We start from the raw sequence: 23,143 nt of genomic DNA on the forward strand, positions 1-23,143 counted from the left end.
ATCACAGATACTGGAAACTGATCACTGAATGTTACCTGGGACCAAATAAGAGACCACCATGTACCAAAAGACTAAATGTTCTACTAAATAGCTAATATTGGATGCTGAATATCCTACTGACCACCAGGATTCACGAGGACACTTGCCCACTAGTGATCATGTCACCAAATGTATCACTGATGTCAGAAACTGGACACCGAATGTTCCTTGATTATAACTAGGGACCACACAAGAAACCACCAGGCACCAAAACACCAAATGTTATACTATAAGTAATATTGGATGTAGAATATACCACTGATCACCAGGATTCATGAGGACACTTACCTGCTAACAGTCATGTCACTGTATGTATTATTGATAGCACAAACTGGTCACCGAATCTTCCTCGATCTCAACCTGGGACCAAACAAGAGACCACCAAGTACCAAACACTAAATGTTCTACTAAATAACTAATATTGGATATTGAATATATCACTGACCACCAGGATTCATGATGAGACTCACCTGCTAGCGATATTTTACTGAATGTACCAATGACACTAGAAACTGGACACTGAATGTTCTTTGACTATAACCTGGGATCAAACAAGAGACCAAACACTAAACGTTCTACTAAATAACTATGTTACGATATACTACCCTTGATACGCCAGCCCGGGTGCCCTAGATCTCACCCACAACCCCTGTCCCTGCCTACTTGCCTCCACTCCTGGCTAACCCCAGGCGGGCAACTGGGCGGCGGTCCCTACTCACACTAGGGACCAAAAAAGGGACGCTGGCGTACCTGGATGGAAAGGGTAGAATACCGACAGAAAAGGCAGATGTAAATAATCAACACAAACAATACTAAGCAGAACTGAGGCAGATGGAAAAACCTGGCAGATAATAGCAAAGTATAGCAGACAAGATGGCAGAAGCAGGAGACCAACCGAGGCAGACTAGCTAGCACACTGAGGGAAACCAATAACTGGCAGTGATTGCAAGTCTCTGCCCGACCTTTGAACAAAAGCCTCCGCCCAGGAGCGGAGAGAGGGAGACAGCCAACTCCCAACAGAGGACAACAAAAGGGAGCTCGTGCATGGCAGCTGCACTCACAGGCGCTCGCACGGCGCCGCACGCCACCAGCACCAAGCTGCCCATGCCGGCCAGGCACCCTCGCCCCCGGCAGCTGGACAACAAGCCAGGGGGATGCGCCCCAATCGCGGGACACAGTCGCTGCCCCGGGAGGACCAGCAACTGCCGCATGGTAACAAACTAATATTGGATGCTCAATATACCACTGACCACCAGGATTTATCAGAACACTCATCTAATTATCATGTCACTACATATACTGCTGACACCAGAAACTGGACGCTGAATTTTCCCTGATTATAAACATAGGACCAAACAAGAGACCACCAGGTACCAAACACTAAATGTTTTACTAAATAACTGATATTGGATGCTGAATATACCACTGAAGAGATACTAGATACTAATAGATGGTAAATGTACCCGTAACCACCAAGAAACAGAAACAAGTTGACTTCATAACCATTTGGTAGTAGCAATTTGACTGATCACCAACCGGCATTACCTGAGGTTCCCTGGACAGGACTGGCTAATCTGGGGGTATATAATTGGCTGCCCCCTCGAATCGTCTTTACATTGGGGCATTTGTCAACAGTGCTGGCTAAAATGGACAACCGCTTTATATTTTTCTCTCACTGTTACGGATCTCATACTGAACGGTACAACTACAGAACAGCCCAGAACAATGTCCCATCATTACTGCAGGATAGAACATTACAGACTACAGAAGAGGGCTTATCTATTTATATAATCATCTCAAATTTATTAAAGTCTTAGTCTCACTTTAAAAGGAGAATCGGGAGAAACATCTGAAATATCCGGAGAATAAACCGCTAAGAGATGATTGTTCTATAAAAGCCAGTGAATCACAAAAATGGTCTTAAAAGCATCTTTGATGGAAACATTCCACCGAATTCTATTGGAAAGACTTTAATTAGGGCAGAGAAATTGTTTTTTCTATTATTAGTCTTAAAAATTGAGCTTTTTATGCCCCTCATTTAAAAAATATTCTATTCGGAACAAGTAATTTATTAAATTACAAGGAGACTACAAAAATATGTTGACTCACCTAAAATGTGTGTTGTCTGCAAAGTTTAAAATGGACTTGTCTCCGCTGGAGTTGCAAATGGCAAATGATTGAATGATAATCGTTCCGTGTAAAAGGGCTGATAAATTGTTCAGATTCCCACATCCAGCGAGAATTTGAATGTTATCATTCCTTTTAAATGCACGTCCGGACTGAATGATGATTTCTTCATTCAGTTTCTGCGTGCATAAAACAGATCGAAATATCAGCCTATGAATGGAGGTGTGTGGGCAGCACAGATGCCCGGAGAGCTCTGCTTCCATTCACTGAGGGATGCTCATACCTGTGTACAAACACAGGAACGGATTATCACTGGGACAACCTGTAAGGTATCTGCGCCCCACAGATCATTCCGTATAAAAGGACTTTTAGGCCCAATATCCACGAGCAGATCTGATTTGCGGGATCCGTAAGTCAAACCGCCCATAGGGAAGCATGGGTGGCCGCACATGCGGACCTTTTGGTCCGGAAAACAAATTGCAGCATACTACATTTCAGTGCGGTTTCTACACGGACGGCTTCCATTGAAGTCAATAGTGTCACAGAACTGGGGTCCGGGTACTGGAAGTCCCTAAAAGCTACCCGCAACCCCTGTCCCTACCTACTTGCCCCCCTGGGCTAGGCCCCAGAGCGACAACTGGGCGACGGTCCCTATACCCACTAGGGAAGCGGGGCAGGGGATCAGACTTACAAACAAATACAGAGACAAACAGACACAGAGGCAAGTCAGGAAGTATGGGTCGGCAACAGGAGAATACGCGGTACCAGGGATTAGGCGAGGTCAAAGTCAGGTCCAAAAGCAGAGGGTCACAACGGAAAATCAGATCAGAATAACGCGGGTGTAGCCTGGAGACAAACATACACTGGCAATGCTGGAGAGAAGCAGGCACGTTTAAATGCTGTCAGAACTCCTGCCCCAGCAGCTGATTGGGGCGGGGAGCCTGCCAGCAGCCAGACCCAGACCTAAGTCAGTGAGTGCAGAGACCCAGACATCCAGCAACGAGTGCAGAACATGCTGCTAGAATGTCATGGCAACAGGGACGGCATCGCCGCATCCCCAGCAACCTGAGCACAGGAGCGTGCGACCGGAGCCAATGTCCAGGAGCCCGGCTGCCAGGGGAGGTCACCAAGACCGGGGCTCACCTGCGCCGCACCCGATTAGCTTGGGTGATAGGATCGGTGGTGCGGGCACGGAGACCCCGAGAGCAGGCGGTCCTGACAAATAGAAGCCGTTTGATCCGCGGCCCATCCACAATTCAATTGCGGACTGGTTGCAGATTCTGCAGGAAAGCAGGAGTTAAGAAAAAAAATCCACTGTGCATGTGCCGTGGCCCACCGGCCAGCACTTCCGCACGCATCTGCAGTGAAGAAAATAGTAGATCTGGATGGGTAAGCAGAAGACCTGGACGGGTACGCAGTGGCCTCGGCCGTGGGCAGGGTCAGATTCCGCTGCGGGCTCTTGCATGCAGAATCCAATCCTTCACTTCCATAGACCCCCAGGTGATGCTGACAATAAACTTCACTGCCTTAGACCACCAGGAATGCTAACAATAACCTTCTCTACACTAGACCACCCGAGATGTAGACATTACCCTTTCACTGCTCTAGGACACCATGGATGCAGACAATAAACCTCATTGCCCTAAGCTACAAGGGTTACAAACAATAGCCTTCAGTGCCCTAGACCACCAGGGATGAAGATAGCAACCCTCCTTGTTGTGATTGGTGGGAAGCATTCCAAGAAGCAGACTTGGAGGATGAACTTAATTGAACACTTTATTGAGATAGAGGCAGTTCATTTTGCTAGCAGTTACATCATTCGCATTACGTTTGCATGAAGGAGATCATCACGGGCATTATCAGAACACAAACTCCACATGCATCATTCATTATAGATTCTGTTAGCTGGTTTGGATGAGAAGGGTTAATTGGTTCTGGCTTGCCGCTTTACTCTGATTCTGGGTTCTGTTTCTTCCTATTGAGCTTTCCTCCTCTTCTCCCTACATCTCCCTCTTCTATCTCTCCAAAAGGACTTGTGCTTTGGTGCTCTGGTGCTCACACTTTAGATGTTTTCCTTCCCACCGCACTGACTTTTGTTCCTCTCTGGTCTCTATCTCAGGCTGCCCAGGACTAGACTCTCTTCAGACCTGGACTAGACTGACTTAACTCCACCCACTCCCTCTCTTAAACCCCCTTTCTCACCCAATCCGGAGCTAGGAGAAATCTGACTATCCAATCCCAGTACTAGCTAGGGGTAATTTGCAGGAATAAGAGCAGGTTAGAGTGAATTCTGCAAACAAATGCAGAGTTAGGTTGTAGGAACCTTTTCTATTAAAGGGGTTGTCCCGCGCCGAAATGGGTTTTTTTTTTTCAACCCCCCCCCCCAGGTCGGCGCGAGACAACCCCGATGCAGGGACCTAAAGAAAGCTTACCGGAGCGCTTACCTGAATCCCCGCGCTCCGGTGACTTCTATACTTACCGGTGAAGATGGCCGCCGGGATCCTCTTCCTCCGTGGACCGCAGCTCTTCTGTGCGGTCCATTGCCGATTCCAGCCTCCTGATTGGCTGGAATCGGCACGTGACGGGGCGGAGCTACACGGAGCCGGCATTCTGCACGAGCGGCTCCATTGAAGAGAGCAGAAGACCCGGACTGCGCAAGCCTGGCTAATTTGGCCATCGGAGGGCGAAAATTAGTCGGCTCCATGGGAACGAGGACGCTAGCAACGGAGCAGGTAAGTAAAAAACTTTTTAGAACTTCTGTATGGCTCATAATTAATGCACAATGTACATTACAAAGTGCATTAATATGGCCATACAGAAGTGTATAGACCCACTTGCTGCCCCGGGACAACCCCTTTAACCCAATATTGACCATTTAAAGGCACATATGTCCAATTAAAATGGAGGAATATGAACAATCATATAACAACATTTCACACTCATTATACATTACATTAACACCTGATTGTGCTGGAGTACCAAACTCTGGGGTACTACAGTTGCATTACAAGACTAGGAAGATTTACTACGCCAAATTGATTGAAAGCTGTATATTGGTTATCACTCCAGGAAACACATCACATCCCCATCACATAATCCAAGAGAGACATTGATATACAACGTGCTTTGCTTTTGCTTGGCTTGATCCCATGGATGAGTCCTATCCGTGTCCTTATACGGCACCTGGAATGATTTTTTTCGTCTCAGTCTGGGGACCAATGAGGAACCTCCTTCTCACTCGCTCTTTGACTAATGCATCCTCCTAGGGTGTTCATATCCTGCCAAGGGCCTCACCACAATGTGTTGCACATGAATATTTAACACATTGTTTTTACATTTGTTGGTTGAGAGGAAAAAGAAGCTCTTATACCGTCCATGCCCTAAATAATTCAGCGAGACTGAGCATCTTCCCTGGGGGTGGGAGGGCTGGGGTTCCTGATGGAGCATGGGGGAAAGTAGAGGCTAGAAGAAGTAGTCAAGGGGCACTAGTACCAATCTCACCTCTGCCTGGTTCTACAGCCCAATGAATGGTCCCACAACTCATCAGGTCCCATCTTTAATGAATTAATTATGAAATTTAGGATTACCCTAAGTGACCCTGGTTGAGGTCCAAAATGCAGCAAGTGCCTGTCAGTCTACAATTTATCCTTGACTGAAACTGAAGACTTAAAAAGTACCGTTACTTTAATAATCCATTAGAATGGTTTAGTGCTACTGGAGATAAATAGATTCCGTTTGCTTAACCATCAAGGACTATATTTCCCCTTCAGGAGTGTAGAAAGGTTGGGTGGCAGTATGGGAGCAGTAGCAGCCCTCATATGGACATCTTTCGGCTTTCCCACAGACCAATGATAAAATTTTCTCCATGATCGTTGGTCAATGGTTGGAGAATGTTCATTATGAATTAGGACCTTATGACAAATACACGTGGCGAAGGAAGGGTTAATAACACCGGTTGACTGGAAGTGTCTCCAGAAATGATCCCCTTGCCATTTCTCTGTGCACTTCTGCTTAAATGAATGAATATTAAAGAGGTGAATTACATAAGAATCAAGTCTGTAGAGAAGTTGATGCCAAGAAAGTGTCTCCTCCTCCTCGCCCCACTTATATGTTCATACTTGCTCTTTGCCTGATCAGCAGTTTGGATACTTCAACATCTGGCCGCATCATTGACACTGAGTTGGACTAAAACTTCCTGGAAAATTCAGGTGTAAATGGGATTTATTAAGAAGACTCCTGTCGAAAGAGACGTAACATGAAACTTCTGGGTCCCAAGGTAAAATCTGTAGCAGGGGGCCCAGTTATTTATAGTACTGCATTCTTCATATGGCGCTGAGGGACTATCTTGGGCCCCGTCAAGCTCTAGGACCCAGGTTTGTGCACCCTGATAGATAGGACCCTGTCTGTCCATAAGATCTGTCACTGGGGTGCCTATTTTTCGTTTTGATGAGACATCCTTTGTACGTGTTAAAGCGTACCTGAGTTTTCAACAAGTTTTCTACAATACACCAGGTTCCTCTTACCCTCTTCTCATCTGCTGCTGTTTGCATGCTGTTTCATGTCTGTACATTCAAATTATCAGGTGGCTTTCCCAATTTTTTGCTGTCCTGCTGTTTGCAATCCACAGGGAACGGGTGTATAGCAAGCCTAGCATTCTAAAAGTAGTTAAACATACCGCCGAACCTTTGATCCACAAAAACCACTTTTGAAAGGTCATGCCCCTTTTACGGAAAGCCGCATCCTCTGTATCCCATTATTGTGCCCTTCAGTGACTCCCTCATAATAATAGAGACCTGTTTAATGGCCCCAGTAGTAACAGTGATCCCCAAAGTGGCCCCAGTAGTAATAGTGACGCCATTAAGTAATAGTACCAGCATACTAGCCCCAGTAGTAATAGTGATCCCTATTACTAGCCCAAGTCTTAATAGTGACCCTAGCTAGTAGCCTCAGTAGTAATAATGAGCCCATTAGTAGCTCTAGTCTTATTAGTGACCCCCATAGTGGACCTGCAGCAACCGAACGGGCATTTAACTAATTTGTAGCCCTGGGGGCAGCGGCACCCCTGCTTTAATCAGTGCGACCTCCGACCTTTTCACAGACAACTGCATGCAGCAACAGAAACGGTGGGGGAGAGGTCATACTGATTAACTAATTATAGCCGGGCCAGGACTACAAGTGAGTTAAATGCTTGTTGGGGGTGGGAAGAGGGAGTTGGGACACACCCATTGCCACCTGGGATTGCGGGACAGTGTCCCAAATCCAGAAAGGTTGGCAGACATGAGTTTACTGTCCTGACTTCTTTTCCCTTACTTCCCATGCTATACTGCACTGTCTCTGGTCCAATCAGCATGGAGATAGTATCTTAACACCCGCCCCTCTGTTTTCTCAGGGCAATCAGGCATTTTGAGACATTGTGGCTAAATGGTTAGTAAACCCACTATAATGTGTGCACAAACACAGATGCACACCCATATAATAACCTGTAATAGCAGGAGAGGCAGAGACTGTGGAGATTGTTATCACAGTGTCTGCAGATCTGTCAGCCTGCCACCTGTGAAGATAGCTCCTCCCCCTTTTACTATGGAAATGCCCCTGTGTCCTTGTTACTACAGAAGTGCTGTACCTAACCATAGAGAGTGGATTGCAGAGAAGCTGGAAAGGAGACCCCTAGCGGCAGCCACTTGAAACATGATTCACAGTGGTAAAACAACATTTTTAATGCAAATACATTACAGAAATGATTAAACTGACACAAGCTAGGAGTTGAGCAGAAGTTGTCTGAAATGTTAGTGCCCCATTAAGTCACACATGAAAGATTTGTTGCAGACATTTCTGCGACTGGAAACAAGTTCCTTCCAGCTGAAAGGGGTTGTTTTGGCAGCAAGCGCATAGATTTCTGCAAAAAAGACATTTCTGTGACAATTTGAGTGACTGTACCCCAAAAGGCAACTTGGGTCAGGTGAGATTCGCATGTTAGGGCTTATTCAGATGGGTGTAGTACTCGTCCATGTGTTGCGGGTGGTGGTATCACAATGCAGATTCAGGATACGATGCAGCAGAAGGACTTACAAAACGGTACATTATTTATTCATGAACAAAGCACTTTATTTTTCCTGTAGATGCACCAGACAATAACTACAGCTAAGTAAATCCTAGGATCAGTAATAGTTTGTGCACAATATAAAATAACAGTAATGTTGGAAGCAGTATTAATAAAGCTGTAAAGAGATCAGTTCTGTTAGACAGAAATATAGAGTGAGGCAAAAGTCTGTACACATCTGTGTAATAAAGACAAAATTCACATCGAGAGTATTACTTGGGAGGGAGGCTGCATATTTTGATGTTGGAGATATATTTGTGACCATTGTGGACTCCACCATATTGAATTCAGCTCAGGTTTTTCAAACGTGAAGGGGTCATGTGATATATCCATCCTGGCTAGAATTTACTTGTTTAGGAGTTAAGTGAGGGCAAAGTTAGTAGATTGTGTCTGACATTCATTGCCTTTTTTCATTGACGGACCACTTCATGGTGAGAAGTCCCTCTATATGTTACAGGACACCATATTCCCATCTGTGCTCAAGGTGAACAGCGAGTTCCCACGTTACTTTCAACAGGATGCGCACCTCCGCACTTCGCTGTGACTGTATGCAGTTGGCTGGATGTGCAATTCCCTAGATACTGGATGAGGCGTAGAGGTCCAGTAGAATGCAGCCAAGGTCGCAAGACATAACGCTTTTGGACTTTTATTTGAGGGGCCATTTAAAATCCCTTGTGTATGCAGAAAAAGTATGCAATATGGTTGACCTGAAACAGCGAATCCTGCAGAGCTGTGAAGAAATATCAGCTGCAGTTCTTCAGTGTATTCATGAAGAACGGCTTAACATTTAACCATGTGCATGGTGGACACATTGAAAACATCATGTAAGGCACTTTGTGAAACTTCGCCCTCACTTAACTCCTAAAGAAGTAAAGATAGAGCAAAACTGACACTTCTAGTGTGTTTCTGAGTATATTCTAGCCAAGACTCATATGACACATGACCTCCTTTCCTTTTTAAAAATCTAAAAGCTAAATTAAACACGGAAGAGTTCAAAATTGTTGCTCAAAATGTCTCCTCCACCAAAACAATACAGGTTTCCTCCAAATTAATAATCTGACACATTGGAAGTAAATTTTCTCATTACTATACTGGTTACATGGTGTGTCCAGACTTTTGCCTCAGCTTGCATAAATCACACAGTCTGCCCTTTAAGGGGCTAACGTTCTAATATTATCAACACAGTCCACTTGAGACACAGAGTTTAAACCCCAGCCAATATGTCTCTGCTCTTATTAACAGCAGGCCTGAGCGTTAATTTTCTTCTTCATGGCGATGTGCACACCTATTTGTTGGAGGCTGGCCCCACTTACAGTTACATTGGGAGAGAGTCAATACTTCCACTGACCAGGGGTACCACTCCATCATTTTGTTCCTGTTGCTTCTGCTCGCAGTGCTGATGTCTTCAGCAGGTTGTGGCTTTAGCGTGGCTACTTTCTCCCTTTCGGTAGCAAGCTGTCTCTGAGTCCTTTGGTTAGTACTCTCTGTCCTGCTCAACAACCTCTCTCACTTCCAGCGGTCCAGGCTCCTTCTGCCCTTTACCGTGTTTCTCCAGCAGCAGCTACTCTGCAGACTGTTGAACCTCCTTCTGCAGCACCCAGCAGCACCTCAGCTCTTAGGCGGTCTCACACGACCGGGGTTGAATACCGGAATCCACGATCGTCACCGGCACGGACAACCTGCGGTATTCTGCACACATTACAAAGATAGATGAGCGGACAGCGATTGCTATTTCTGCGAGTGGAAATAAAATTGCAGCATGTTCTATTTTTGTGCGGATCCACATGAACGGCTTCCATTGAAGTCAATGGAAGCTGTCCGCCCTGCGGCCCATTTGTAATTGACATTGCGGATAGGCTGTGGGTCCTAGACGATGACGCGAGAAATACAAATATTAAAAAGAAAATTTTTACTGTGCATGACCATCGGCAAGAGTCCGCAGTCATCCACAGTAAAGGTAATTCAGGTACGGCGGGGTCGCCGGCCGCAGTCAGGGCCGGGATCCCACATGCGAAATCCGCCCCATCCGTATGAGACGGCCTTAAACACAGCCGCTGCTGCTCTCCACTGTAAATAAGGAAGATAAAACAATGCCTCTGTAGTGCCACCTATTGGATGGCAGCATTTCTGCAAATCAATGTCCAAGCCTTCACACAGATCATAACAATGATTGGGAATTGAAAACCAAGCCAGAACACATACACAGACAGCTGTTTTGTTTTGTTTTTCCCCCCATTAGTGTGTAGTAGGTTTCTGGCATGGCCCATGATGTGAGTCAGAAGGGGTAGTGTCTCCTTGAGGAGAGCACCTAGAAGGTGAGTGAGGAGACTTATAAGGCCCCGCATGCTCCTCTGGGAGATATATGCAAATAAGGAAGATGGAACAATACCTCTGCAGCGCCACCTATTGCATGGCAGCGTTCCTGCAAATCAATGTCCAACCCTTTATAGAGGTCTTGACAATGATTGACATTGATTTGCAAGAATGCTGCTATCCAATAGGTGGCACTGCAGAGGTATTGTTTTATTTTCCTTATTTGCATATATCTTCCAGGGGAGCATGGATGGCCTTATAAGTCTCTTCACTTACCTTCTAAGTACTCTCCTCAAGGAGAGACAATACCCCTCCGGGCTCTCCATTGTGGCACTGTGTAATAAGTCTATGAAGCCTGACCTCTCCCCTGGTGTCTGTATTCCTGCATGTAGATGCTGCCCTGTATGCAGCACAGATGCCTGGGAAGGGGGGAGAGGTCAGCGGTCAATATCACAGTCACTATTACTACTGGGGTCACTATGGGGTGCACAATTACTTTTGGGACCTAAGAGGAATAATTTTACTACTGGGGCTCCTAATGGGGTCAGTATTACTACTAAGACCACTAATGGCATTACTATTACTACTGGGATCATTAAGGGGGTCACTACTACTAGTGGGGCCACTAAGGGGGTCACCATTACTACTGGTGAAAATCAAGTTCAAAAGTTCTTCACTATTCACCATCTTCAAGTTGATTATCCCTTTTGTGATTTGCACCAAGTTCCTAGCTTTTTGATCTTCTTCACACACTTGACACCAGTATAGCCTGCTGGCTCTGTAGTGTGACTAGGATGGCAGCATCTTTCATCTTCAAATCTTCACCAGTCTTCTACACCAGAAGCTCCGTCCACCTTTCCAAGTTTTTGGATTAGGACTACTGGAACTACTAACAGGGTCACTATTACTATTGTGGCCACTACTGGGAGATCTACCACTACTGGTGCCACTAACATGGTCACTATTACTATTAAGGTATGTCTGGGGGCATTCTTACTATTTGAGCCACTACTGGAGACACTATTACTCTGTCACTTCAGACAAGTCTCAATGGTTCAAATATTAATTGGGTATCTTGTGTATTGTGCTTTCAATGTCTGTAAAATGTGTGGTGTTTTTTGCCAGTGGAGGGGGGTGGTGCCATTTTACATTTCGCATCAGGCAGCATACAGGCTTGGGGCACCCCTGTATCTAAATAAGCCATTAGTGAGATTAGATTTCATACAGCAGCTGTCATCCAACTTTCCTGGGTTCCTGCATTTCTAATCGATCCAGCTACACTACAGTACATGAACGGGGGCTGTTTACTGGAATAAATCTTCAGATGTGCCATTCAGGAGCTGGAAAAGCGGGGTGAGACATAATGTGTGACACATTAGATGCCAGTTACAAGCAAGAAATTGGATTTTTTCTTCCTCTAGATAAAAATATTCTTTATTGAGATTTTCTGAATATAAATTAAATTGAAGAACTTTATCTGCTGGTAAAACCCGAATTACAGCTCTTCCCTGAATGCCATTTTTATAGCCGTCCGTAGAGCATTTACCTGTAAGATGATGATGAACCATCCATAATGGCCATGTCTAATATCTGGCAATTTAATACAAAATGTACGGAGCGTGATTAATAACGGCCCGGGTACAATATTTTAATAATCCAATTATGAGGCTGAACACCAGTAATTCATGGTGTGACAGAGTTCCTAAAACACCATCAAGTAAAACAAATGTTGCTCTTAACAGACCATTAAGATTTCATGCAACTTGCTGCGAAACAAAGTAACAGACCAATTATTTATCTGAAATGAATCCTCAAAAAATGATTCATCACTCCGCTGCTCCTCGGTAAAGAATGGAAGGAGCTGCTGCTGCTTCATCAAGGATTTTTCTGTTCCCTTTGAACCCCATATGGGATCTATTATGAGGGGAGCGGAATAGTAATAGGTGTAACGGTGGTAGGATTGAGCGAACCGAGACAATAGGAGAAGAGTAAAAAGAAGAATAAAATAGGAGAGTAAAAATAACGAAGAATGAAATAGGAGAAGAGTAAAAAGCAGGACAAAGAATGAAACAGGAGAAGAGTAAAAAGAAGAACGAAATAGGAAACGAGAAACAAGAAGGTCAAAGAATGAAATAGGAGAAGTTAAAAGAAGGACAAAGAATGAAACAGGAGAAGAGTTAAAAGAAGGACAAAGAATGAAGCAGGAGGAGGAAAAGAAGAATTAAATAGGAGAAGAAGACGAAAAAGAAGACAGAAAAAGAAGAAAGAAAATTGGGGAGAATAAGGAAGAAGAAAAAGGAAAAAGGAGAAAGAAGATAAAGAAAGAACAAATTGTTAAAAGAAACACAGCGCCTCTAGAATGGAAGAGTCAGTGGAATTAAAGAAATCAACCAGAGAGGGCTCACTTTGTGTGGGAGACCCAACCTAGAAGGCATGCTATCCCACCTATGGTCCCTGCAGACGTAAACAAAATGGATGTGACACTTAAAGAGAAAAAATCACAGAGGTGAGGGAAAAAAAACCCAAAACATTATTCACAGAAAAAGCCAAAAATACAATACCTGAAGGTCTGCAAAGCAGACACGATCGCCATAAGGCAGGCACAATCGCCACCGGCACAATCACCGTAGGGCAGGCGCAATGGCCGTAAGCCCTGGAGATATTGCCAAGAACAAGCTGCTCCTCCACATTATTGTCTGGCTGACTGCATATCTCCAGGGCTTACGGCCATTGCGCCTGCCCTACAGCGATTGTGCCTGCCTTATGGCGATCGTGCCTATGGCGACCGTGTCTGCTTTGCGGACCTTCAGGTATTGTATTTTTGGCTTTTTCTGTGAATAATGACACTTAAAGAGACATCCACAGAGGGAGAGTGCAACAGGAACAGGCCCAAGGTAATCCTAGAGGTTCAGCGGATGTACAAATAGCAATGACAAAACAATAACAAATTCCTGCAATCAAAGGGTCCGTCTAAAGAAGAATCTGGAATTGGGTGTAATAAGGGAGGATCTGATGAGCACCCAGACCCCTAGTCATCAAAGAAAGCTGTATAATAAGGTCCCTGTTGGTTTTCCAGGAATTACTGGATCAGGTCCATTTGGGTGTAGAAATAAATAATTTATTTAAAAAAACACTTATTAGGATAGTGCAACATGTTTCGGTGTAGGGTTCCCCGTTGTCAAGCACATACAGTTACAATGATATACAAAGTAGTATATATATATAGAAAAGGAGTTGTGTGGCGGATGGCCGTAAAGGCGTACGTAACAATTTGCACAGTTTTGGCAAAGAATATGACGCCTAGCTGTGCGTTTCAGGGAAAAAACACCAACGTCCGGTGTGCGTTCTAACGACCAGATGTGACTGCAATGCTTCGATAGAAGCACATCTCCCACGTACGGTTTAATGAAATAATACATGTATCCGACATGCGTGTCACATACACGCTGTAAAGTACTTCATTTGTACTTGCTACTGAACAAAACAAACAATGCGCTGAAAACAAATAAAAAACAACCTATAAAAATGTAAGTGTTAACAACCAGGACTGAAGGGGATGTGTCAGGGTGTTTCACATCTGCGCTGGGGATTCCACTTTTCTGCTCCATTTGGGAAGCAGAAAAGGGGAATCCCCATGGCCAAATGTTTCAATCTCTAGACAGAATCGAACATCACGGGGTGGACCCCATTGACTATAATGGGGTCTGCCTGCTTTCCGCCCAGCTGGTTTTTGGACGGTGTCTTCAGCTGCATCTGTGATGGCACCTCCGACCGGAGGTTCCATCACAGATATGAAACCACCCTTACCTGGTGAGATGTTCTGCATCTGCTCCCAAAACTTGCCCAGAAGAAGGTACAGAGATGCTTCTTGGGCAGATATTGCTTCTCTAGTGCCACCTTTATGTGACTCTTACATAATGCATGGCCCCTTTGAAGAGCGAAGAAAGAATGTTAATTCATATGATGAACGGCGGCTTTAAGGTTTGGAGATGTTGGTGACATCTGATGCCGGCTGTAAGATCCTTTCAGCGTTCAGTGGTGAAATATGTTTGTGCGACTCTTTTGTCTTATCAATGCCAGGCTGCTAGAGTCATTAAGTGTTGTAAAGTTTTAACAAAAAGTGGCGCAGTGAATGGATCTCAGCGAAAATTACACAAACCGAAGACTCGACGACCTTGTACTTTCAATTAACATAGAACAATAATCCAAATGCAATCAGAACACAATGCAATGAATGGAAGGAAAAATTACTGAAACCCAACAACTCTCAAACCCTGCGACAGCTCATCTGTTCTCCCACTAATAGCATTAGGCTACAGCACATATTGCAGATGCACTGTAGAAAATGGGCAAGGTGGGTGCAAATGTTTGTTTTGTGTAGCTGGGTATGTTATGGCTTCTTAGGTTTATTGTGCAATTGCCAATGTTTAACATACCATTGTGTAAGGGGATTATTGTTACAGTCACTGTTGTGGCCCCTTGTGGACATTGTGTATATGGTTTCCATCCCCGTCTAGAAGCCATTCTACGGCATGCATAACTGGTCACGGTGCTGGATGGAGCATGCAAGTCTGACAGAGAATGGCAGGGCACAGCCGACCCTGGATAAATGGCATAGTGCGCCATCCACGGGTACAGTATGGTGATGCAGAGTGAATTTGGCTGCTGTAGTGAAGTGCTCCACAGAAGTGAAATAAACTGCTAAATGACGTTAACTGCTGTTATAGTGTAAGGGGTCCCCTGAAGGGTTAAACTGTTGCTATAGTAATGGACTGTGAGATGCACCAAATTATCCTGTCTGACCAACCATATAGTACTATCTATGGATTCCTCCCTTGGATGCTAAACACCAGGGCTGGGGCATAGAAAGACCATGTGTCTTCACTCAGTGGCTCTTGGTAACTTTGAACCCCATGCCTATGTCTGTCATGGCTGGTTGGTCCCATTTCAGATCCGATGACTACCATTGCTGCTCGCGATAACCTCCTCGCCCTGACCTTACACCTGCCTGCATGACCAAACGTTAGAACATTTCAACATTAGAACATTGAAACATGTATTACCTTGTCTATTTATCTACCTGCCTGCGGGGGTCCCACAAAGCACTTTCCCTTAGCTCAAGTCACCAGCTGGAGCAGTCAATTCCTCATTTCCATCTGTCAAATGGTCCTCTCACATGTGCATCCGCCTCCATAAGAACTTAGGAGAGTGCTGAAGACAGAGTTATTAGTGAGTCCTAAGAGAAATGCATGAGTCTCCATACAGTGAGCTCCCCCTAGTGGTGGCAGTAGACAGCTAGAAATGTATCATGGAGTTCTATGACTGATAATGGAATGCAGTTCTATGTCTGATAATGGGATGTTCTTCTGCCAGGACCTAACTAGAATCAGCTATTATCACCCATGTCATAGAGGGAGAATGAAGCATTACATAGGTCGTCTAATGGAAGAGTTGCTTTGTTTTGGCTAATGAAGGATTATCTCTATGGAGGGGCTGGTAGACTCTGTTATCTGATAAAGAGTGTGGATGTCCAGAGATTGCCCAAGTCTAGTGATGGATTCCACTAATGGCAGGAGGATACTGGAGGGCAAGGAGGGTAAAGCCCCACTTCTCATTATCTCTTTGCACTTTGCATTCAGTGGTTATGTCAGGTTCATTATATTTCGGGAACAACAACTTTAATTGCAAGACACCAGCGGAGTAATTAAAAGGAAGAGCAACATTAATTAAGAGCTGACCTGGTGGTCACAATGCTGCTTCACAGGCAGAATATGGAAAGCGTATAGAGTAAAAAGTCGTTAATATGCCATATAGAGTGCAGGACGACTGATAAGAGCAGGAGGTGGATATTCTGATCTGCACTTGGAGAAGGATGTCGAAACGGCTGATGAGCTAACTCTATACAGATATATACAGCCACTACTAAGGGAATCTCTCTCTCTCTCTCTCTTTCTCTCTCTCTTATATATATATATATATATATATATATATATATATGTATGTATAGCCACCACTAGGGGGAACTCGTATATACAGAGATTTACGGCCACCACTAGAGGGGACTGATCTGTATATAGATTATACAGCCACCACTAGAGAGAGCTTCCTATATGCAGATACATGCCGCCACTGTAATAGGGGGAGCTCACTGTATACAGATATGGCTCTCTCTCTCTCTCTCTCTCTCTCTCTCTCCCTCTATATATATATATATATATATATATATATATAGAGAGAGAGAGAGAGAGAGAGAGAGAGCTCAATGTTAATAGATATATTCAGTTACCACTAGGGGGCATTCACTTTATATAAATATGTATGTGACCACAAGTAAGTAGTTCTCTACATACAGATTCATAAAGCCACCACTGTGGGGAGATCAGTATATACTTAAATATACAGCCACTACTAGAGGGAGTTTCCTTTATACAGATATAGTACAGCCACCACTAGGAGGAGCTCAGTGCATACACATTTATACTGTCACCACTAGGGGGATCTCGGTGCATACAGATATATACAGCCACTCATATAAGGAGCTCACTACCTACAGATATTTGCGGCCCAATTAGGGGTAGCTCATAACATAAAGATGTATATTATACCACCACCTAGGGAGAGTACACTCTATACAAATATATACAACCACCATTAGAGGGAACTCAATATAAATATATATATATATATATATATATATATATATATATATATATATATATATATATACACGCTAGACTCAGGAGATTACTGAACGCCCCCTAGCTGTGGCTGTATATATCTGTCCGTAGTGAGCTCCCGTTAGTGGTGGCTGTATATATCTATACGTTATGAGCTCCCCCTAGTAGTGGATATATAAATCAATTGAAATAGTGGCGGCTGCACACGTCTGACTTGGCCAGAAAACCATTTGACACCAAAAAGTCACGTTTTTTTTTGTGCTCCCTGTTGTAAGGCCGCTCTCACACATGAACACAGCAAAGTGTTGTGATTTCAAACGTGGCGCTTTGCCGCGATTTTTCTTTTGCTTTGAAAGACAGAGTGTTTTGGCACACCCCATCATCGTGATGGGTGATGAGGTACGCTAAACGGACAAATATAGAACAGACTCCGCTCAAAAATTGCAGCTCTTCAAAGTGCCGTCCAGCGCCATGATCAAACGCATGTCTGCGAGGCCAATTGATTTCAATGCGAGCGTTATACCGCATTTAACACGGCATTCAAAACCCTGCGTTAATCATGTTAAAAAATGCCTGTGTGAGAAATGGCCTAAGTGTTACATTACGGTTCCTACAATGTAGCAGCCGTGCGTTGCCCGCAGTCATGTGACAACCAGGCTCCACAGTAGGAAAAGTTTAAGAAACGCCATCTGCGTAACAGAATAAGCAAAATCGCGCAGCCTCTGAGAATAAACAATTTTTAATGATCTATTAGAAAAGTGCGCGGCTTATGTGGCCACTGGGTTTTTGGTCGCCATGCGTGGTCCTGCCCTTGGTGCTGCAGTAGTAGAGGATACAAGTATTTTCAGCCCTCCTGGATTTCCTCAGCATTTCTTCCCCGGCTCCTCAGCGTCAGGCAGAGGCGGCGGCTGCAGATGTGCGATCATTCTAGAATTACTCCTCTGATTAATAGATGCGCTAATGAATCTAACACGATGCGGCCCCTCCGTCCTGACGTGCTCATCCGAGCGCTTATCAATCACCAAAACTGTCTTCCTTCTTACACTTTCTACCAGCTCCTTAACAAAGGCGGTTTTAATTTTACTGATTAGCAAATCCCGCAAGGAGCCATTTTATTAGAAGACTCGCGCGTTCTAGTCTGCCTGCTTTATACTAATTCTGTAATTACATTAATTTATGCAAATCTCTTCTGTCCTAACAGAGGAGAAGGCTGAGGATGTATGGGGTGTAATATCTGCGCCTGCACAGTGCGCCATGGGACAGGGGGGTGAGAGATGAAACTCTGCTTATTATGGCTTTTTCCATTCTATAAGTCCGTTCTTAGCCATTTTTTCATCGCCAAGGTTTTCTACTTGTGTACCTGCACATAATAGAGGTTGCCACCCAGCTTTCCTTAGATCCTGAAAGGTATATACACTTACGTAGTTCCAGTAATCCTCTTTGTGCTGCTTGCGTGTCAGTCTACACTGTAGTTATAGTATTCAGTTCTGTAGGCCCCGGCCATCACGAATGAAGAATTAACATCTTTTGGGGTTAAGACTGTGATATCAGTGTTGTATCTGCAGTGGTCCGATGTCTATGTACCTGGCCACTCTATAACTGTCTTGTATTTGTCTCACATGTCATGTTCTCACTGTGGATGCACTGTGCAAATTGTCCTGTCACTACCTGTGTATTGCACAGCTGCATCGCACAAGAGGTCAATGTCTATGAATGTCTGGGTTATGTCTGGAACTTAGAGATAAGCGAGCGTACTCGTCCGAGCTTGATGCTCGTTCGAGTATTAGGGTACTCGAGATGCTCGTTACTCGAGACGAGCACCACACGGTGTTCAAGTCACTTCCATTTTCTTCCCAGAAAAGTTTGCGCGCTTTTCTGGCCAATAGAAGCACAGGGAAGGCATTACAACTTCCTCCTGTGAAGTTCCAGCCCTATCCCACCCCCCTGCAGTGAGTGGCTGGGGAGATCAGGTGACACCCGAGTATCTAAACTGGGGCCGGCCGCGGCTTGCCACAGATGCACGCTGAGAGACATTAGGAAAAGTGCCGTCCTGCTGTAGCTGCTATAGGGAGAGTGTTAGGCTGTTATCTTCGTCTTCAAGAACCCCAACGGTCCTTCTTAGGGCCACATCTGACCGTGTGCAGTACTGTTGAGGCTGCTTTTAGCAGTTTTGCACAGTTTTTTTTTTGTATATCGGGCGTGCAGACCATTGCGTCCTCAGTCTGCAGTCATTTTACTGAGTATAGGGGCAGTACTGGTGAGGCAGGGAAAGAGGTATACTGGCTATATAGGCAGTGGGCTTTTTCAAAAAAATTGGAAAAAAAAATCTTTGGGCTGCCTGTGACCGTGTTCAGTTTACTGCGTGTCTGCTGGGGGTAGTAGTCGCTCACTATTACCCAGCTAGGTGTTACTGCAGCCTTGCGCATAATTTTTTCTGGCTGTACTGTGCTTTCAATAACCACAGTCATCCTCCAACAGGGAAATCCATATACAGGCTATATAGGCAGTGGGCTTTTTCCCCAAAATTGGAAAAAAATACTATATTTGGGCTGCCTGTGACCGTCTTCAGTTTACTGCGTGTGTGCTGGGGGTAGTAGTCGCTCATTATTACCCAGCCAAGCCTGTGACCGTGTATAGTTTACTGCGTGTCTGCTGGGGATAGTAGTCGCTCATTATAACCCAGCTAAGCGTTACAACAGGCTTGCGCATAATTGTTTCCTGGCTCTGCTGTGTCCGTTACATGATCGCCGTCATCCCGCCAGAGGGAAATAGTATACAATATATACGCTGCATACGGTGTCTGTCTGGTTTTTCACCTCACCATTTTAAAAAATTGAAGCAAAATACTTAAGGCCTACCACTGGCCTTTGGCCACTTGACTGGTTCTGCCCTGTGAATTCCAGCAGCTCAGTCATACGCACCTAGGTCTGACAACAGGCTTGCGCATAATTGTTTCCTGGCTCTGCTGTGTCCGTTACATGATCCCCCTATACTGTGCTCCGCCTATACTGCTGCTAGTGATATGTTACTGGGGCCTGTCTAGACTGCTACTACTACTGAAATGGAACTAATACTGTGCTCCCCCTATACTGCTGCTTCGGAATTGTTACTGGGGCCTGTCTTGACTGCTACTATTACTGAAATGGGCGGTTGGGCAGCATGTTACCCAGGAGAAGTGGCAGCGGAGTGTCATGCAGGCAGTGATTGTGCTTTGTTGGAGGTAGTGTGGTGCTTAGCTAAGGTATGCCATGCTAATGAGGGTTTTTCAGTAATAAAAATTGTTGGGGGGGAGCACTCTTGCCGCTATTGTGGCTTAATAGTGGGACCTGGGAACTTGAGATGCAGCCCAACCCTCGCCTGCCCTATCCGTTTCTGTGTCGTTCCCATCACTTTCTTGAATTGCCCAGATTTTCACAAATGGAAACCTTAGCGAGCATCGGCGATATACAAAAATGCTCGGGCAGCCCATTGACTTCAATGGGGTTCGTTACTCGAAACGAACCCTCAAGCATCGCGGGAAGTTCGACTCGAGTAACGAGCAACCGAGCATTTTGGTGCTCGCTCATCTCTACTGGAAATGTAACAATTTTGTCTTGTCATAAGACGTTGGGTGATATATATGTGTTTGCAAAGTGTGTGCAAGGAGATCTTCTTGGTTATTCTTCTGAGAGTTCCAGCCACATGGGGGTACCTTCAACCTACATGTGGTGAAGAATGGAAGAGGAAGAGAGTTATTGGAGGTTTCTGCCCAGAACCTCATCTCACTAAGACGTAAGGAAGTAAAGTACGGTGTCTGGAAGACAAGGTGTGAGTGTGCAGTGGAGTGTCTCTTTTTCGCTCCTCTGGAGTGTTCTGTTTTCCAGGTGCGGTGCTGCACAGATAACTTGGACTGTGGGCCCAGTTTCATCATGTGTTCTCTTCCCTGATCTCAATTGTTTCCTGCACTTGTAATTAACCAACAAGCTGCCTGTAAATTCACCTGTTGGAAAACGTCAAGTAAAGTTCCGGCTGCTGCCCATTCCCAGCTACTGTGTGTTCTATAATTTACCCGTGTGCATGTTTGTACTTTATTTCTCCCATTTGGATTTCACAGTGGAGTAAGGAACGATGGCATCACCCATGACAACTTACTATACGGGTAAACCGCACCAACAGCATTTGCCTAAAGAAGCCTGTCAGTGCCTTGGCAAAGGGTCACACGCTTCCCTTAGGGGAGAAGTTGGTAGAGCCACCGTGACAAGTGCCATCTCTACCCACGCCATCTCCTCAGTGGTGTGCCTTGCGCCTTGGTCGCTACATATCCAAGGCTACAAATGTCTCAGGAGCAGATTCCGCATGGAGAATATGGTCATGCCTCCCAGCCGTTGAACTGTCCTGATTCAGTGGGACAGTTCTGGATTTTGGGGGCTGTCCTGGGAGTCAGGAGATATCCTGCAGAAGTGGACATACCAGCTGGGAATAGACTCCCCTCGAATCCCTCCTCCGCCACTCCAGTTCACGCTGGGTTTGGGGACTGATGACGACTTTGTTGATGTCTGGAGACATGGGGGTGAGCGCCTCAATCCTGCTCTGGTTCCCCGGGTGTCTTCTGCATAGCGTGATCGCATGCTCTCTAGCACATGATCGCTGCAGCCAGTGACTGTCCTCCGCCTTACCAATGCTGAGACTGGGGATTGACCTCAGGGATTATGTCATGTTACCGCCTTACCCAGAAGGTAGCAGGGCACCACAGCAGCATGGATCAAAGCGGCACAGGGAGGAAATGTTTTTTTCAATTTTCTTACATAAATGGGGTCATTATTACTGTGGTGGTCTGCAGGGGCATAATTAGTGAGGGGGGGTATGTAGGGGTATTATCGCTGAGGGGGGGAAATTGGGTAATCATTATTGAGAGGGGCATTATTGCTGGAAGGGCTATGCAGGGAGGAGAAAATGGGGTAATCATTACTTAGGGGAGGATGGGGGGTGTTATTACTGAGGGGGCCGTGTGGAGGCATTCTTACTGTGGGGGGTCTGCAGGGGAATTATTAGTGAGGAGCGCATGTAGGGATGTTATTACTGAACAGGACATGATTGCTGAGGGAGGCATGTGGGGGCATTATTATTTAGCTGTGGCATGAAGTAGCATTATTACTAAGAAGGAGCAAGTAAGGAGCATTATTACTGAGGGAGCATTATTACTAACAAGGGTCTGCATGGGTATTATTAGTTAGGGGGGCATGCAGGACCATTATTACTGAGAGGGGCATTCAGGGGCATTATTGCTGAGGGGGAACAAGTAATGGCAGTATTTCTGAAGAGGGTGTGCAGGAGCATTGCTACTGACGGGGACATACGGGGACATTATTACCCAGCAGTGGTATGTTAGGTGTTCTTACTGAGTAGGGGCATACAAGGGCGCTATTACTGTGAGGGGACACAAAGGACATGGCCTAATGTAAAGAAATTTGTGTGCTGCAAAATATGCCATGCTTTCCATTATTGGAAGGTTGGCAGGTAGATTATATGTTACAATGTATCAGCGCAGCGCTACATATCAACCTTGAGTCCTGAGAGGAGATCACTGCTGCTGATGTACTTAGCTCACAGAAGACTTCCTACAATGGTATACTATAACAAACCATCAGATGTGCGAAGAATTAGGCCAGGTTTGCATGTAAAGAATACTGGTCCGTACACTAAAAGCAAGCAGAGATCTTGCTTTTAGTGTACGGATCGGAGCATAGTCTGTCCGTTTGCTTTGCGCTTCGAACAGACTTTAGTGACGGGTCATCCTATAGGGATACGTTGGGTCATGTGACTTTCTCACAACATAATATCAAGAAGACAGACATGAGGCGTAAAAGATCACATGACTGCGGCAGAGATGGAGCATCTGATCCGTAAC

At 45.1% G+C, this 23,143-nt stretch overlaps 1 long non-coding RNA gene across 2 annotated transcripts in view; it reads left to right on the forward strand.

Moving 5' to 3' along the window:
- Positions 1 to 6,310: 6,310 nt before the first annotated feature.
- The window catches only part of LOC136621463 (uncharacterized), a 175,572-nt gene continuing 158,739 nt past the window's right edge, over positions 6,311 to 23,143 (forward strand). For both annotated transcript variants that reach the window (XR_010791241.1, XR_010791242.1), the window contains exon 1: positions 6,311 to 6,442. This is a non-coding gene — a long non-coding RNA (uncharacterized lncRNA). The remainder of the gene's footprint in view (positions 6,443 to 23,143) is intronic.

This window comes from Eleutherodactylus coqui, chromosome 3, assembly GCF_035609145.1.
Source record: "Eleutherodactylus coqui strain aEleCoq1 chromosome 3, aEleCoq1.hap1, whole genome shotgun sequence".
NCBI lineage: Eukaryota > Metazoa > Chordata > Amphibia > Anura > Eleutherodactylidae > Eleutherodactylus > Eleutherodactylus coqui.